Here is a 17,630-nt window from a genome sequence, read left to right on the forward strand (position 1 = left end):
GTTCACAATATTCAATTTACATAAAATAATAGTGAAGGCTTTGTCATTTTACCTCCAGCAATTAAGCCTGAAGTGCAATGTTCTGACATGCATAGGTGGTTTAAACAGCTGTGTATCTCTCCGAGGTCAGAAGGTCAATGTTTTTTTTTAATTGGCTTGAAGCACATAAAATCACCTTTATTCTGTGATAATGTTCTAATTTATTAGGACTTAATAAACAATATATGGAAGAGATGCTTTTCATTCCATTTGCAATCATACAATGATTACTCAGAGTAACATTCAACTTATTTAATGAAAAATCACATCTTGCCGCCGCAAAGCAACCAAGGAATAGTCAGTGTAATGTCAACTGATTAAGGACATTCAGCTGAATGGTATGGGAGCCAAGCTGACAGGTCTGACATTGCTGAACACACTTGCTGTCAAATAGCTTCAGGCTTTCTATGTTTCATCTTGAAAGAAACTTACAGTGTCACTCTCAAAATAGGCCCATAACTGTTCATGAATATTTTTTATCGAACAAGTTTTACAATCCAATCTGACCTTATAAGATATAAGACCATAAAATATTGGAACTGAATTAGGCTATTTAGCCTACCAAGTCTTCTCTGCCATTTCATCATGGCTGATCCAATTTTCCTTTCAGCCCTAATCTCCTGCCTTCTCCCTGTATCACTTCATGCCCTGACCTCTGCCTATAGCCTTAAATATATCCAATGATTTGGCCTCCATGGCTGCCTGTGGCAACGAGTTCCATGGATTCACCACTCTCTGGCTAATGCTGTGTAGCAAAATGTTTAAAAATGTTTAGAGGAAGGCAGTACCACAGTATAAAGTGGTGTTGCTTTCTGCTTATTGAGGAAATATTGTAATATATCGCGAAACCACAGTTATCTCCAAGAGCTGTTGTTCTGTAGCAGATTTTCCACCTGAAGAATCAACAGCTCCTTTCCATAAGATCATGAGATATAGGAGCAGAACCAGGCCATTTGGTCCATTGAATCTGCTCTGCCATTCCATCACAGCTGATACAATTACCTTCCCTGCCCCAATATCCTACCTTCTCCCCATATCCCTCCAGGCCCTGACTAATCAAAAATCTGTCAACCTCTGCCTTAAATATACATCAAAACACTCTCCACAGCTGTTTGTGGCAAAGAATTCCATAGATTCAGTGCTTTCTGGCTAAAGGAATTCCCCCTAAACTCTGTTCTAAAAGAACACCCTTTATTCTGAGGCTGTGTCCACTGTCTTAGACTCTCCCACCATAGGAAACATCCTTTCTACATCCACTCTATCAAGGCCTTTCACCATTCAATAGGTTTCAATGAGGTCACGCCTCATTCTTCTGAATTTCATCAAATCCAGGCCTAGAGCCATCAAACACTCTTCATATGACAGGACATTCAATCCTGGAATCATTTTCATGAACCTCCTTTGAACCCTCTCCAGTTTCAGCACATCCTTTCTAAGATAAGGGGCCCATTGATGTGGACAGGCCAGTTGAGTTCTTCCAGCAGATTGTTTATTGCTCCTAGTTTCAGTATCTTCACTCTCTTGTGTCTCCAGCCAAGGCCTTTTTGATTAAAAGTATTAAGAGAAAATACTAACAATTAATGACATAGAAATTATTGAAGGGATTTAGGCAGGTGTGAGTGTATATTTGATTGAGATGAATGAGTCACTTCTTCAGTTTGAGCTGTTATTGTGTGCAGGCTATGAACCCAAATATCTCCATGAAACAATGTGAGAGTCTGAGATATATTGCACAGAAACATGAAGTGCTGAATTCTAAAAGGACAAACATTTAATTTTCTATTCATATAAAGGATTATGACCATCTAATAATTTCCAATTGTTGCAAAGTGACAAGTATTTGCCAAAATTCAATCCATGATTCATGAAGTTATAATGCCAGATCAATTGAGCTAAATCTTAAACTTACACAGTCTGAGGTGTCATAACATCTGAAGAAGAACAAATACAATGATTGTCCCATAATTACTTCATCAGTATGACCAAATTATTTTTCACAACATGCTTGAGGATTAGCTCTAGCCTGAATTATCTAATACTGTGTTTCAGTTCAGAAACAGATGGATCTGTCTTGGCTAAGCATAGTGTTTAGTTTTTCATTTTTCAATGTAGTGTGGAGCAATATTTCAGAATTAGATTTCCTTTTGTATTGTCAATATTCTTATCTGCATCCCCTCGTCACCTGTTTATTTACAGTTATGCCTGGCTATCCAATTAGAAAATGCCAGAGTATTCCTTTCTCTCTACCTTCATCTGACATAGTGGTTGAAGGGTCTGATGGCAGCTGAAACTAGAAGGTGGTCATTGAAAGGTTAGCACATCATAGTCAGTATGAACCAGTAGGTGCTCTGTTGGTAAAACATTGGTCAGGAGGCCAGATAGCACTCAGGAATGAGGTAGCCAGCATTAATCAGGGGCAGAAAATCCTGACGTCATTGTTTGAGGTTGTTCATAGCTGGATTTTCTGAGCTTAGTGAGGGAGGAGAAGGTAATAAATCAGAGGATAGTTTGTGTCATGAGGTGGTGTTAGGTTATTGCCCAGGTAAAGAAACTTGATTGTTGTGAACATGGGGGGCAGAGAACTCCTTCTGCTTATATTTTCAAAATATATTTCAGTTAACATTCCCTAAATCCTAGAAAACTCAATTGTCTCTCTTAAAAATAGAGAAAGCAGCTGCACCATTGTTCTTTAAGAATGAAGTAATCATTAAAAATTAAAAATTGTATAATGATCTGGAGATCCCTGAATCCTTAAGAACTTTCAAACAGTCTCCTTGTAAAATTTACATATGCAGCTGTATTGGTCACACAGTCTTCTTTGCTAAAGCACAACATGGGCTCCACAATTTTTGCATTGTAACAATGAACAATCCCTCAATTTTTGTTTCACCACTTACACCTTATTCAATTCATTTTCTCCTCTACCGACAGTATATACATGGATTTTTTTTCAGCACGCAAGCTATTGAAAGACAGCTTGACTAAGTCAGAGCTCTATATACAGAAAAAGTAGCCTAGAGCGCAATATTAGATTAATGACAGGTAGGTGATGGAATAGAAAAAATACATTCTATTTATTAATAGCCATTAAAAATCAGATTTTGGTGAAACTGTTCTTTTTAATCAGCTTAGCCTTTCTTCTAAATAAATTCACACAGTACTAAAGATCTTGAACCAGGTTCAAAACAAAATTTAGGCTTTACAGGACTGATTAAAAACTCACAGATTGCAGTCAAATAATTACTGGAAAAATGTTTGCAATATGTCTGTAAAAGAAATATGCAGTTCCGATACTTAAATGTGAGACATAAAATACTGATTCACCAGATCTAGCAATTTAGCAAAATCTTGTGATCTCCTTTGTTACAACTTGTCTGCTCCATGATTAAATATCTGTTTGATATGTTCTAAGTTTTCTTAAAAAAAATCTGCAAAATCTCCAAATTGTCTTGAAGGCAATATGTTCTGTGAAAAGCGGTATCATTTGTGGACACAAATTGTTTCCACTTTTTATTGTTAGGATTTTTCCAAAGTAACAATCAATTTTGTGTAATAACATCTAGAATGTGACCTTTCTTTCTTTCCACAAATTGTGATCTTAAGCTTTTAATATGGATGCTTTTGTGCTTTCTGATAGCAGGATACATGAGGATCAGGGCTAATAGAAGATAATAGCTCATGAAGAAAAATTAACTTCCGAGAGCATCAGCTCATGAATGCTTAACATATTCAAACAACACTTCACTGTCCACCAGTTTAACCTATTCATCGATTATTAATTTAATAAGATACATTGCAGTCTTCAAAGGTTTCAAAGGTATATTTAATGTCTGAGAAATGTATACAATATACAACCTGAAATGCTTTTTCTTTGCAACCATTCACGAAAACAGAGGAGTGCCTCCAAAGAATGAATGACAGTTAACTGTTAGAACCCCAAAATCCCCGCAGCTCCACTCCCTCCTGTGCATAAGCAGCAGCTGGCAACAATCTTCCCTCCTCCAACCAGCAAAAAACGCACCAGCACCCGCCACTGAGCACTCAAGCGTGCAGCAAAGCAACAGCAAAGACACAGACTTGCAGTACCCCAAAGATTACTCATTCACCCGGTATTCGACATACCACAGGCTCTCTCTCTCCTTAATAAGGGAGAAAGAGGTGTCCCTGTTTCACAGCAAGGGGGGAGACATAACAAACAACTCACTGGTTTATGATGTTAAAACTCCATTGTGTCGCTTTTTCCAAGCTCTGTGCCCAAATGTTTCGGGTCTCTGGGCACACAGCCATACATCTTCCAACTCCCACTACACACCGATCTCCTGCCGAGACACTAACCTTCGATCTGCCCATCTCCAGAGCCATGAGATCTCGGCCCTCCGAAGGTGAGCTGAGCTCTTAGGCCACACCCTTGGCATCTTGAATAACGGCCAGTCGTGAAACCCTGAGAGCGGGTCTTATTCCCGCAGAGAACCGCAGTTCAACGTGTAACTCCTGAGAGAAACCTGAAAGGGAAAATAGAGATATTAAAGATTGAAGTACAGCTGTTTCTGAAGATGCAAGCAAAGGAGTCACCATGAGGTGCCCTTGTATCCTCCTAAGCTCCTCAATCTTACTTAAAATGGCAGCAGAACTCAAAATCAACATGACAGCTGTAATCACCGAAAGCAACTCCTTGCTGTATATTCTTAGGGATGTGTCAAATGATTTGTACATGTGATAGAAGGCAGGTGACCTGTGGTCAGCTGTTTAACATATTCAAATCAAAAGTACTCCATCAAAAATATCAGCAATTTTTTATTTTAACATTTTCTTACACTTTTTAAAATTCAAACCAGGAAGAACTAACACATAGAAACATTCAGCAAAGGAACAATATCTTCAAGCAGCTGTTTCATAAACCCTACATTAATTCCATTTTATCCCCTCTTCATTCCCATCTTAGATTCTACATTTACCAATATACCAGAGAAAATTTACTGTGGCCAGTTAACCCGGAAACCTTTATGCCTTTTGCATTTTGAATAAAAATGGAGCATCCAGAGGAAATCTTCATGAAGAATGTGGAAACGTCACACAGGACTGAAGGTTGGGGTTGAACTGGGTCATTGGAGCTATACCAGAGGACATGCTGGTGCTCCAGATCTTTTGAGCTAATACACTTTAAAAATGTTGACAAGCATGGTGAGCTCCTGATTTGAACCTGATCTCTCACTACAAGTTCAAAAAGGCAGGCTTAGAATGTTTAACACTGCTGCAGCTCCCAATGGGCCATCGCATAAAGTTGGCAGCTTAGAACTAGATGGTCATATGCATAGAGGAATGGAAGTTTTGGCTGCTGCTGTAGTTTTGTACTGACTTTTGCTTATTTATCGGAAAACATTATTAGAAATGCGAAATGACTGGCAAGCACAATGGTTGACTGCAGAAGTGTAAAGGTAGGAAGTAATGTTCATGCAACACACACAAAATGCTGGAGGAACTCAGCAGGCCAGGAGGGTCCTGCTGAAGAATCTCAGCCTGAAATATCGACTGCACTTTTTCCATAGATGTGGCGAGGTGCTGAATTCCTCCAGCATTTTGTGTGTGTTGCTTGGATTTCCAGCATCTGCAGATGTTCTCTTGTTTGTGAAGCAGTATTAATGGACGTGTAACAGGTTAGCAGAGAGCCCAAGTCCATGTTCCTACTTATGAATCACGACAAGTAGGCGCTGAGTAGGCTACGGTCAATTATGGAAAACCCTGAACATCCTCTACATAGCACCATCCAGAGACAGAGAAGCAGTTTCAGCGACAGGTTGCTATCGATGCAATGCTCCTCAGACAGGATGAAGAGGTCAATACTCCCCAATGCCATTAGGCTTTACAATTCAACCGCCAGGAGTAAGATATGTTAAAGTGCTGGGGTTGATTGTATTTAATGTATTTAAGTAAACTACTTAAGAACTTTTTAAAAGCTATTATTAATGCTTTTTGAGAGAGTGATTTAGATGCATATCATATTTTTACTGAGTTAAGTATTGTATGTAATTAGTTTTGCTACAACAAGTGTATGGGACATTGGAAAAAATGTTGAATTTCCCCATGGGGATGAATAAAGTATCTATCTATCTATCTATCTATCTATCTATCTATCTATCTATCTATCTATCTATCTATCTATCTATCTATCTAAGAATGTAAACTCAAAATATAACAGTGTAACAAAATAATAAGATACTCGAGTCTGGAGAATGAAGGGAAGGCCTGATGAAAATTTATAAGATTATAAGACACATAATTAGAGTTTGAAATGTCTAATATAAGAGGGCATGCATTTAAGGTCAGAGGAGTTAAGGTGAAAGGAAATGAGTGGGGAATTTTTTTATGCAAAGTCTGGTGGATACCTATTTTGCACTGCCAGGGGTGACAGAAGAGGCAAATATGTTGGGAGACATGAAAGAGGCTTTTAGATATATACATGAATGTGCAGAGAATGGAGAGAAATAGGCCTTGTGAAAGCAGAAGGGATTAGTTTAGTTAATTAACTAATTATTAATTGATGAATTATTACCTAATTAAAATTAGTAATTAGTTTGCCACAACATTATAGGTCAAAATGCCTGTTCTTGTTGTGCTATACTGTTCAATGTTCCAAACTTTGAGCTAAATCTTTATCGTTAGTTTGTGTCACCATTTCAGTCAATAAATCTGTTGAGTCATTGGGAGGTATAACAATAAGGAGTTATAAATCATCATGGTGATGCCTGACCTCCATGCTTAGCCATGGACTAATTTGTAGCAGAGCCTGCTCCAAGTGGTTTGCAACTTCCTCAAAGTTTAGGCATCCAAAATGGTAAAACAATGAGCACAAGCACAACATTCCCTAAACGTATCACAGCTGTTCATTAATTTGAAAAAATAGTCGACAATCTTTATTCCATCAAAGCATTTGCAATAGTGATAAATTATAAAAATCACATAATGGGACAAGACCCAAGGAGCAGAACACTTAGAAAGCAAAATAGATAAAATGTGCTATTTACTGGAATTGACAAAGAACATTTTTTTCCTTAATTTTGATTTTTTATATCTTTCAATGGTTTTAATTAGTTTGACTTTACCCTGTGAATTGTATCGGCACTAAAATAATTGGATAGAGTGGGCAAGTTTTGAAAAAAATTATAACATCAATCAAAAAGCAGAAAACTGCAGGGAATCTAAAATAAACGTCTAATCAATATTTCCTGCATGTTTCTGGTTTCTGATTTATTTAAAATATCTAATCCAACCCAGGCCATTTGACTTTCAAATTTAATAGAGCATGGTTCACATACTAGCTTAAATCTTTTTCACCCAGATCAAAATCTTGGGAAAGATTGCACGCTAAGGGTAACTGCTTCAGAACACCTTTAGAACACTCTTTCTAGATCAGAAGCACAAAGGAGCAGCAGTTGGGATGTTAACAGTAGATAGGATGTTGGAAGGGCACATTTGGAACATTGCGTACAGTTATGGTCATCGTGTTATAAAACCGGATCTGTGAATACAGGTGCATAATTCATTGAAAGTAGTATCACAGGTAGATAGGACCGTAAATAAAGCTTTTGGCAGATTGGTCTTCATAAATTGAAGTACTGAGTACAGAAGATGTGATTTTATGTTGAAGCTGTATAGGCCATTGGTGAGGACTGATTTGGAGTAATGTGTGCAGTTTTGATCACCAACCTACAGAAAAGATGTAAACAAGGTTGAAAGAGTACAGAGACAATTTACAAGAATGTTGCTGGATCTGGAGGACATGGCTTATAAGGAAAGATTGAATAGGTTAGGACTTTATTCTTTGGAACGTAGAACATTGAGAGGAGATTTCATAGAGGTATACAAAATTAGGAGGGGTGTAGATAAGGTAAATGCAAGCAGGCTTTTACCACTAAGGTTGGATGGGACTATAGCTAGAAGACATAGGTTAAGGGTGAAAGGTGAAAAGATTAAGTGGTGCATGCAAACTTGATTTCAATGCTTGAGAAGTTTGGATAGGTATATGGATGGTAGGGGTATGGAGGGCTATGGTCCTGGTGCAGGTCATGGAAGAAGGCAGCTTACATGGTTTAGTATGGAATAGATGGACTGTTTCTGTGCTGTACTTCTCTATGACTCTAAGGAAGGTCATTAAATTGGAGAGTACACAAGTTAGATTTATGAGGAGTTTACCCTCTTAAAGATGGGACCCTTTCTATGCTGTAGGACTTGAGAAATCTACAAACATACTTCAAAGTTCAAAGTAAATTTATTTTGTATGTACTTATATGTCGACATAAACAATGCTGAGATTCATTTTCTTGTGAGCATACTCAATAAATCTATACAATACTAACCATAACAGAATCAATGAAAAACTGCCTAACTTGAGATTTCAGCCAAAGTGTAGAAGACAACAAACTGCAAATACAAAAACAAGAAAATAGTAATAATATATAAATAAACAATAAATATCGAGAACACGAGATGATGACTCCTTGAAAGTGAGTCTATTGGCTGTGGGAACAGCTCAGCACTGGGACAAGTGAAGTTGAGTGAACTTATCCACTTTGGTTCAAGAGCCTGATAGTTGAGGGGTAGTAACTGTCCTTGAAGCTGGTGGGCGTGAGTCTTGAGCTTCCTGTATCTTCTTCCTAATCGCCGCAGCGAAAAGCGAACATGTCCTAGATGAAGGAAGTCCCTGATGATGGATGCTGCCTTCCTGCAACAGTGTTTCATGCAGATGTGCTCTTATTGTTGGGAGGCCTTTACAATTAATGGACAGGGCCATATACATATTTTTGTAAGATTTTCTGTTCAAGGGTGTTGGTGTTTCCATTCCACATGCTTCATGGATTATGGAAAGCAAAAGCACTGGAATAGGCCTTTTAGCTCACAATCTCTGTGTTGACCATGGTGCAGATTAAACTAATACCATCTGTCTGCACCTGACCTGTGTTTCTCACTTTCCGGACTGTTCACGTGTCTAATTAAATGTATCTTAAACATGGTGATTGTGTCCATTTATAATATCTCTCCTGGAAGTATATTCCAGGCAACTACCACTCACTGTGTTTTAAAAGAAAATGCTGTGTAAATCTACTTTAAATTTTTCCCTGCTCACCTTAAATCTATGCCCTTTACTATTGGAAATTTCCATCCTGGGGTAAAAGACTAACTATCTGTGCATCTCATAATTTTATAAATTTCTATCAGCCCTTCCGCCACCACCTCTCCAGAGGTAACACACAAGCTTGTAAAACCTCCTATTATAACCAATACACTCCAATTAACACAAAATGTAGGTAAACCTCTTCTACACCATCTTTAAAGACTTCATCTTTTTTATATTATGGTGACAAGAACTGCACACAGTTCTCCAAATGTAATCAAACCGAAGTTTTATATAGCTACTATATGATTTCCCAACTTTCATGCTAAATGCCCAAGCCAGTGAAGGCAGGCATGCTCTATGTCTATCTTCTCATGTTGCCCCTTTTAGGAAGCTATAGACCTGGACTCCAAGCTTTCTCAGCACATCAGTGTTATTAAGTGTCCAGTATACTTTTCTCTTGCACTAGCCCTCATGAAAAGCAACACCTCTCACTTGTCTAGATTAAACTTTATGTAAAATTTCGCCACCCAAGTTTCCAACTGATATATATCTTCCTGTACGTTTTCACAACGTTCCTCGCTATCCACAGCTCTATCAATATTTGAGTCAACGACAAACCTACTGATCAGACAACTTATAGTTTCATCCAAATTATTACTACATAGGTCCCAACAGCACAGAAACAGGTCCTTTGGTACTAGTCTCTACTGAATCATTAATCTGACTATTCCCACTAACCTGCATCCAGAATGTAACCTTCCATAGCCTTCCCAAACTTATAACTATCAAAATTTCTCTAAATTTTTAAAATTGACACAATATTCACCATTTGCACTGGCAGCACATTTCATACTCTCACCACCCTCTGAGTAAAGAATTTCCCCGTCATATTTGCCTTAAAGCTTTCATCTTTTACCTTTACTCCATGACCTCTTGTTGTAGTCTCACACAACCTCAGTAGAAAAAACCTGCTGACATTTACCCGTTGTATAACCCTCATAATTTTGTATACCTTTATCAAATCTCCCCTCAGTCTTCTATGTTCTAGGGAATAAAGTCCTAACCCATTCCACCTTTCCCTATAACTCAGGTCCTCAAATCCTGGCAATATCCTTGTAAATTTTCCCTGCACTACTTCAATCTTTACACTTTACCTGTAAGCAGGTGACCAAAACTGCACTCCAAATTAGGCCTCACCAACTTCTTATACAATTTCAACATAAATCCCAACTCACATACTCAGTGCATTGATTTATGAAGGTCAATATGTCAAAAGCTTTCTTTTATGAACCTATGTCCCTGTGACCCCACTTTCAAGGATTTATGGATCTGTATCCTCAGATACCCCTGTTCTCCTGCACTCCTCAGTCCCCTACCATTCAACCTGTAAAACCTAAAGTACAACACCACACACTTATCTGTATTAAATTCCATCTGCTATTTTTCGGCCCATTTTTTTTTAGCTGGTCCAGGCCCCGCTGGAAGCCCCTCTCTGTCCACTACACCCCTAACCTTGGTGTCATCCACAAATAATTTACCACATAATCACCCAGATGTTGATATAGATGACGAACAATAGTAGACCCATCAATGATCACTGCAGCACTCCACTAGTCACATGCAGAACCTTGTCAAAGGCCTTGCTAAAGGTCACGTAGACAATATTCACTGCCTGCCTTCATCAACTTTCCTGGTAACTTCCTGGAAGAACTCTGTAAGATTGGATAGACATAACCTAAAATGCACAAAGCCATGTTGACTATCCCTAATCAGTTCCTACCTATCCAAATACTTATATCTAGAAAATAGAACATAGAATAGTACAGCACATTACAGGCCTTTCAGCCCACAATGTTGTGCTGACCCTCAAACCCTGCCTCACATATAACCCCCCCCCCACCTTAAATTCCTCTATATAGTCATCTAGTAGTCTTTTAAATTTCACTAGTGTGTCTGCCTCCACCACTGACTCAGGCACCAACCACTCTCTGAGTGAAAAACCTTCCTCTAATATCCCCTTTGAACTTCCCTCCCCTTAACTTAAAGCCATGTCCTCTTGTACTGAGCAGTGGTGCCCTGGGGAAGAGACGCTGGCTGTCCACTCTGTCTATTCCTCTTAATATCTTGTACACCTCCATCATGTCTCCTCTCATCCTCCTTCTCTCCAAAGAGTAAAGCCCTAGCTCCCTTAATCTCTGATCATAATCCATACTCTCTAAACCAGGCAGCATCCTGGTAAATCTCCTCTGTACCCTTTCCAATGCTTCCACATCCTTCCTATAGTGAGGCAACCAGAACTGGACACAGTACTCCAAGTGTCGCCTTGGAGCCAGAACGTGGTCTACGTGATATATAAGATAACTTATCTCCCCTGTCCTATAACTTTCCCATTACTGATGTCAGAATCACAGACCTATAATTCTTAGAGCTTTGCTTAAAAGAAATGGAATAACATCAATTATCCCTTAATCCTCCAGCACCTCGCCTCCTGCTAAGGATATTTTATTTATCTCTACAAGGGCCGCTGAAATTTCTGCACCATCCTCCCACAGGGTCTGAGGGAGCACCTTGTCAGCTCTGGGGATTTACATAGAAACACAGAAATCTACTGTGCATTACAAGTCCTTTAGCCCACAAAGTTGTGCCGACCATGTAACCTACTCTAGAAACTGCCTAATATTTTCCTACTGCATAGCCCTCTGTTTTAGATAGCTCCATGTACCTATCTAAGAGTCTCTTAAAAGAGCCTTTTGTATTGCCTCTATCACCTTCACTGGCAATGCATTCCATGCACCAACCACACCCTGTGTGTAAAATTAACCTTTGAAATCCCCTTTGTACCTACTTCCAAGCATCTTAAAACTATGCCCCCTCATGTTAGCCACTTCAGCCCTGAGAAAAAGCCTCTGGCTATCCACACAATCAATGCCTCTCATCATCTTATACACCTCTATCAGGTCAGTTCTTATCCTCCGTCGCTCCAAGGAGAAAAGGCCAAGTTCACTAGGCATGCTTTCTTATCCTTGTTAATCTCCTCTGCACTCTCCCCATAATGTCCACATCCTTCCTGTAATGAGGTGACCAGAACTGAACACAGTACTCCAAGTGGGGTCTAACTAAGGTCTTATATAGCTGTAACATTACCTCACAGTTCTTGAACTCAATCCCACAGTTGATGAAGACCAACACACCATATGCCTTCTTAACAACATTGTCAACTTGTGTAGAAGTTTTGAGTGTCCTATGGACACAGACCCCAAGATTTCTCTGATCCTCCACACTGCCAAGAGTCTTATCATTAATATTATATTCTGTCTTCAAATTTGAACCACTTCACACTTATCTGGGTTGAACTTCATCTGCCACTTCTCAGTCCAGTTCTGCACCCTATCGATGTCACGCTTTAACCTCTGACCACTCTCAAGACTATCCACAACACCCCCAACTTTAGTGTCGTCAGCAAACTTACTAACCCACCCTTCTACTTCCTCATCCAGGTCATTTATAAAAATCACAAATCACAAATCACTAAGCAGATCTCTGCAGAACACCACTATTCAACCTCCATGCAGAATACACACCATCCACAACTACCCTTTGTCTTCTGTGAGCAAGCCAATTCAGGACCATAAAGCAAGGTCCTCCTTAATTTGTCTCAAGACAGCAAACACCTCCTCCTCTGTAACCTGTATAGGGTGCATGACCTGGCTGCTGATTTGCCTCATTTCTATAGACTCTGTGTCCATCTCCCAAGTAAATACAAATGGAAAAAATCCATTTAAGGTCTCCCCAACTCTGTCAGCTCCATGCATAGCTTACCACTATGAACTTCCAGAGGATGAATGTTGTCCCTTGCTATCCTTTTGCTCTTAATATATCTGTAGAAGCCCTTAGGATTCTCCTTCACCTTTCCTTCATTCAAAAATAGCTCATTTATTCCTAACTCCCTATACCTGCATCTCCTCTTTTTCTTAACTAAGGCCTCAATATTCTCAAAAATCAAGGCTCCCTAAACCTGTCATCCTTGCCTTTTATTCTGATTGAAACATACAAGCTCTGTATTCTCAAATTTTCACTTTTGAATGACTCCCACTTACCATATATGACTTTGACAGAAAACAATCCGTCCCAGTCTACACTTGCCAGATCCTTTTTGATACCATCAAATTGGCCCATCTCCAATTTAGAATCTCAGCCCATGGACCAGACCTATCTTTTTCTATACTTACTTTGAAACTATTGTCATTATGATCACTAGATGCAAAATGTTCCACAACACAAACTTTTGTCATCTGCCGTCTCATTCCCTAATAGAAAATCTAGTATTGCGCTCTCTCTAGTTAGGACTTCTATGTACTGATTAAGGAAACTTTCCTGAACGTATTTGACAAACTCGTTCCCATCCAACCCTTTTCCACATTTCCCAGTTAATCTGTGGAAAGTTAAAATTACCGACTATCACAACCTTATGTTTCTTGAAACAATCAGCAATCTCTCTGCAAATGTGTTCCTCTAAATCCCATGGACTGTTGAGTGGTCTACAATATAATCCCATTACCAATGACATACTTCTCTTATTTCTCATTTCTACTCATAACGCTTCACTAAATGAGCTCTCCAACCTGTCTTGACTGAGAACTGTCATGACATTTTCCCTGACTAGTAATGCCATCCCCACCTTTTTTATTCCCTCCCACTCTACCATGTCTAAAACAACAAACCCCAGAACTTAGCTGTCAGTCCTACTCCTTCTGTCTCACTAATGGCTACAATATCATAATTTGATGTGCTGATCCATACCCTAAATTCATTTGCCTTTCCTACAATACTACCTGCATTGAAATAATGCACAGCTCAGAACATTAGTCCCACCATGCTCAACCTTTTGATATCTGACTTTGCCTGAGGTTTTAATGTCTTCCTCCACAACCACTCTACTGTCTGTTCTGGCACTTTGGTTGCCATCCCCCTGCAGCTCTTATTTAACCCCTCCCCACTGTGTAGCACAAGCAACCTTCCTGCTATGATACTAGTCCCCCTCCAGTTTAAATGCAAACCATACCGGCTGGTGGCTTAGTGGCATCAGCGCTGGAGAAGGTGAGAGCTCCTGAGTTCGAATCCGGCCAGCTCCCTAGCAAATCGACCTCATTAAAAAAAAACCTGGAGAGGGATGGGTTCTGCCAGGTTTCAGATGCCCAAGGCATGTCGTAGAGCTTTGGATGAGCAATCACCAGAAAGATCAGTGATAAAAGTCATGATGGCGCCCCAACAACTCCACCAGGAGTTAAGGGCGCGCGCGCACGCACACACACACACACACACACACACACACACACACACACACACACACACACACACACACACACACACACACACACACACACACACACACACACACACACACACACACACACACACACACACACACACACATCCCTTCTGTACAGGATTCACCTTCCCTGGAAGAGAGCCCAAGGATTCAAAAAATCCCTTTCGCACCATCTCCTTAGTCATGTGTTAAATAGAGTGATCTTCCTAATTCCGGCCTCACTAGTATGTAGCACATATAGTAATCCTGATATCACAACCCTGGAGGCCCTATCCTTTAACTTAGCACCGAACACCCTGAACTCACTTTGCCGGACCTCCTACCCATGTCCTATGAATGTATTTTTCTTCCAGAATGCCACTAGTCACAGAAGTCCAGTCAGTAAAGCACCTTTCCATCATTAACCACTGTCTTCTGTGGTGAAGCTCATTTTTGAACTAATTTGCTAACTCACTATGGATCCCATGTGCCTTAATCTTCTGGATGAGCCTACCAAGAGGGATCTTCTCACATCTTTACTCAACTCCATGCAGACAATATGTACTGTGCTAACCCTTTCCACTCCCTAGCATCCATCTTTGTCACATCCTCAACATACTCAATTAAATTTGTGAGACGGTACATCCCCAGCATAAGGCCTTTTTGGCTATCCCCAATAATGTTTCTTCTAAATATGACTGAGTCCTGTTCCTAACAATCTTCTCCAATTATTCTCCTACAACTGATATAAGGTAACTGGCTAAGCAAAACATTAAAATGAAGTACCAATGGTCCAGCTGAACTTCATTGCTTGTGGAAAATATAGTCCTTGCATCTTCCTATCGAAGACTCCAAAAAGCATGAGACTACCAGTCAAAATATCCATCTCTGTCAATATTGGGATTTGGAAGACTGGCTAAAGAAAGTAGATTTTCATCCTGTGTGTTTAGAAGAGTGAGTGGTGATCTTAAGCATACTGGGGGTGGCAGTTCATGGCAGGGTAAACATCAACAAATATCCAATTGTCAGAACATTTCAGATGGGAAGGCAAATTTACAAGGTAAACAGGCAATCCTTTAAAATTGAAATGCATAGGAATTTTTGTGAAGGGTGTTGAATGTCTAGAATTCTCTGCCCCAAAGGGTACTGAAGACTAGATCACTGGAGGAAAATAAAGAAGAGTTGGATATAGTTTTGAAAAAGGAGATGAGATGATAAATGATGGTTCAGGACTGTGGGGCCAAGAGGCTTATTACAGTTTTTATTTTATTATGTCCTTATGAATTACTAAATGAGGATTAATTCTGAATATCCTCTGTGTTTATCAATCTGCACCCAGAGGTGTTTGATGTCTTTGCTCCATTGGATAAGATGCTGAATTAGAGAATCTGTCTGCTTGAGAACCTGCAAAGTCAACGTGGACAGTTTTCAGCATGACATTTAGTGATCATTGTTCATTCAATGAAGAACATGAAATATGGCTCATGACATTCAGATAGAATGGTCAAGTTGTGTTCAAAATAAATGAAGCTCAGAGTTACTTATCAGGAGATTTTTCTGAGAAACAATTTCAGTTTTAGAACCTCAAACTTTGAGGGCATTCCATTCATTTATCTTGTTAATAGTATGTTAATAAATAATTAGCCTTTTAGCATATTTCAAAATTCTGCCATCCGGAAATTCTGTTGAAATTAGTACACCATCACAAGCTCCACTTACTTCAAAATCCTCTTTGCAGCTGTTTACATAATTATGTACACATTCCTGTTAGAATCACTGAAGCTGGACAGTCACACAACCAGTCTTGCAACAGAAAGGTGAGGTATTAGCTTTATAATTCTTGAGGGAAGGAATACCACAAAGTAAAGTGTACTGGCATAGTGCCATTTTTTAAATACCATATGTATTTTTAGACTTTCTGATCCTTATATTTCATTGTACTGCACTTTTATAAGTATAAATTAATCTCAGAAGATTGTGGGTGGTGGATATAGGATTAATTTCACACAAGTTAAATTAAATTATTGAAGTGAGCTTCTTTGTAGATGTCCTGGACATCAACTCAACAAAATATCAAGTAAAGGTCCTTTACTTGTTGGAACACTAAGTAAAATAGGTTAACTTGCTCGGCTCCGCAAATGCCATTCTTTATGATTTATTTTTCTTGGACACAAAGGTTTAAAAACAGTACATGCAGGGTTGTTCTTTATGCAGCTCAGCCAATCCATATAGGATACTTTCTGGTTTGCCTTTCTGGGCTACCACTTTGACCTGAGCAACCAGTTCAGAGACCCAAGTTTTAATCTCACCATGGAAATGTAAAAATATAAATTCCAATAATTAGACAAATCTAAAATAAAGAGATAATATGAATAATGTACATAAAATTACTTAGCTGTCATTAACAACTCAGCTATTTCACAAGTATTCAATTGGGAGAAGTGCACAGACGCGGTAGCTCGTCATCGCGCAAAGCCGCTGAGAAGATTTTTAAAAACGATGAGTTTCTTTCAGTGGGAGATTTGATTGTGGGAAGTGCACAGACGCGGTAGCTCATCCTTGTGCAAGGCTGCTGTGAAGGTTCCAGGATAAAAGGGAGTCACTGCCTAGTGAAGCAGTTCTCAAAGGAACGTGAGTCAGGGTAGTAGGGCTTAGGCTCATCGGGGCTTCGGTGAGGACAGGCTAAGGCCAGGTAAGGAAGTAAGTTACTTTCATATCTCTTTTTTCCTCAAATTTAAGAATAGTGGGTATGACTGCAAGGCAAGTTTTCTGCTCTGGGTGTCAGATATGGGATGCCCGGGGGACTTCCAGCCTTCCTGATGGTCACATCTGCACTAGGTGCAGCTCCTTAGAGACTGAGTAAGGGAACTGGAGCTGCAGCTCGATGACCTTTGGCTTGTTAGGGAGGAGGTGATTGACAGGAGCTACAGGCAGATAATCACACCAGGAGACAGATAATTGGATGACTGTTAGGAAAGGGAAGGGAGAGTGTCAGGTGGTGGAGGGCATGCTGAGCATGCCAGGCTTTAGTGTTTCAAAAAGGACAGGGAGGGAGGCAAAAGAGGTGGAGGCATGGCATTGCTAATTACAGACAGTGTCACAGCTGCAGAAAAGGAGGAAGTCATGGAAGGATTTTCTACTGAAGCGGTGTGGGTGGAGGTCAGAAACAGG

Source organism: Hemitrygon akajei, chromosome 1 (genome assembly GCF_048418815.1).
Source record: "Hemitrygon akajei chromosome 1, sHemAka1.3, whole genome shotgun sequence".
Classification (NCBI taxonomy): domain Eukaryota; kingdom Metazoa; phylum Chordata; class Chondrichthyes; order Myliobatiformes; family Dasyatidae; genus Hemitrygon; species Hemitrygon akajei.